The sequence below is a fragment of the Silene latifolia genome, chromosome 4 (genome assembly GCF_048544455.1).
Source record: "Silene latifolia isolate original U9 population chromosome 4, ASM4854445v1, whole genome shotgun sequence".
In the NCBI taxonomy this organism is placed as follows: Eukaryota; Viridiplantae; Streptophyta; class Magnoliopsida; order Caryophyllales; family Caryophyllaceae; genus Silene; species Silene latifolia.
Genome location: NC_133529.1, coordinates 88112724 through 88115099, shown reverse-complemented (window position 1 = coordinate 88115099; position 2376 = coordinate 88112724). Strand labels below are relative to the sequence as shown.

The 2376-nt window shown below is 41.0% G+C and overlaps 1 non-coding gene across 1 annotated transcript; it reads right to left on the bottom strand.

Moving 5' to 3' along the window:
• Nucleotides 1–221: 221 nt before the first annotated feature.
• On the bottom strand, nucleotides 222–328 carry LOC141654493 (small nucleolar RNA R71). The gene has a single exon (XR_012548051.1). It is a non-coding gene; the product is annotated as a small nucleolar RNA R71 (small nucleolar RNA).
• Between the last annotated feature and the right edge of the window lie 2048 nt (nucleotides 329–2376).

Below are 2376 nucleotides of genomic sequence, written 5' to 3'. Positions count from 1 at the left end.
ATCCTCATCTACACATGGAGACTTTTTGTGACTATTGTGATACAATCTCTCAAACCGGAGTGACCCAAGACCAAATTCGATGGGTGTTGTTTCCTTTTTCCTTTAGCGGAACCGCAAAGCAATGGTTAAAGAGCCTAGACAAGGCTACCCTTGGAATTGATTCATGGAAGAAGTTAGCACTTGCCTTCTACAAGAAGTTCTATCCTCCGGAGAAGACTAACATGTTGAGAGCCCAAATCACCGGGTTCTAGCAAAGGGATGAAAAATCCTTATATGAGGCTTGGGAGAGATTTAAGGATACATGTTGCTCTTGTCCTCATCATGGACTTAGTGAATGGTTCCTTGTTAAACAATTTTGGAATGGCTTATATGAAGATTCGAGAAATGTCCTTAACATGGGTTCCAATGGGATATTCACCGAGGTTGATGACAACCAAACATGGGCTAAAATCGAAAAGATGGCGGTTTATAATTCCCAATATAGTAGGCCACGAAAAGCCACTAGAGGAGGGAAGCATAAGGTGGATTCCATCACACAATTGGGTGCTTAACTAAGTGCTCATATCAACAACATAAACTTGAAGTTTGAGAAAGCCATGGCCAAGCTTGATGAAGCTTCCCAATAACCCAAACAACATGTTAATGCTATGATGGCTACATCCTCAATCCCAAATGGAGTATGTGAACTACCTTTGGCATTGTCGTTTAGGCCACATAAACGAAAGGCGCATTAAGAGACTTGCTTCATCAAAAGTGCTCAAACCATTTGGTTTCGAATCTTATGGTACATGCGAGTCTTGCCTTCTAGGCAAGATGACTCGTGCACCTTTTGCAGGAAAAGGGACACGAGCTAGTGAGGTTTTGGCTCTCATACATACGGATGTGTGTGGACCATTAACCATCACCGCTAGAGGAGGTTTTCACTACTTCATTACTTTTACTAACGACTTAAGTAGATATGGGTATGTCTATTTAATGAAGAACAAGAGTGAAGCCTTTGACAAGTTCAAAGAGTTCCAAAATGAAGTAGAGAACCAATTGGATAAAAAGATAAAGACCCTACGGCCGACCGTGGTGGTGAGTATTTAAATATTGAATTTGATTCACACCTAAAAGATTGTGGTATAGTTTCACAATGGACTCCTCCTGGCACGCCGCAATTAAATGGTGTGGCCGAAAGGAGATACCGAACTTTATTTAATATGGTTCGGTCTATGATGAGTCTAACTGAGCTTCCTAGTTCATTTTGGGGTTTTGCCCTCTTGTCTGCAGTATTTTCACTAAATCGAAGCCCGACTAAAGCGGCCGATAAGACTCCATATGAGATATGGACAGAGAAAGTCCCTCATTTGTCATTCATGCGTATTTGGGGTTGCGAAGCGTACGTTAAGATCAAGTCTGACAATAAGCTTGCACCCAGGTCTGACAAATGTCTTTTTGTAGGATATCCAAGGGAAACACGTGGCTATTACTTCTACAATAAACACGAGAACAAAGTGTTTGTGGCTCGTGATGCTGTCTTCCTAGAAAATGAGTTTATTTCTAGGAAACAGAGTGGGAGAAAATTTGAACTTGAAGAAGTTCGAGAGCCACAAACCGATAATGAGGTAGAGGAGAACGTGGAGGATAGCATTCCCTCTTCCTCTGAAACGATAATTGTTCCTAGAAAGTCAAGTAGGATTTCTAATCCACCTGATCTCTACCTTGGTAACATCGAAGAGGATGGTGTTGTAATACTACGTATTTATGAGTCTTGGGGTACTCTATCGAGTAGGCCTTACTCTGTCGAGTAAGGGAGAGTTGCGGAATAAAATAGTTTCTGACCTGTTGGGTACTCGATCGAGTAACTTGGGTACTCGATCGATTACCTTAGCTACTCGATCGAGTAGCCGGTTTACGGGGGTTGTTTTCTCGGGTTTTGTTAATAATGCGATTAGAGTATATAATACTTCCGTCATTGTTCCTAAATCACTTTTCAAAACCTAATCACTGTGAGAAGAGAAAGCAAACTATGTTATTAGCTTTAATCGCATTGTTGGCAAATCCCGGAGCTTGGAAGGTCGGATTTCAGCTTTTTTTACACCGTTGTGATCCTTGCGTCGAGGGTAAGACCTGTATACCATTTTTATAGTATTTCATTAAAGTTAGTTAAACCCTAATATTGGGAATTGAGGGTTTTGTTGTGTTATATGCATGGTAGTGATTATATGTTTTTATGTTAGGAGGAGGATTCGTAGAGGAAGCTTTTTGATATCAGCTGTGAGATCGTCTGATTGTTGTGCTTTCCAGGTAGGGTTTCCCTACTCAGTATTACTTACATAATGTGTGGTGATTGTGCTGTATTTAGTGTGCTTGATTGATTCAGACGGTTGCATT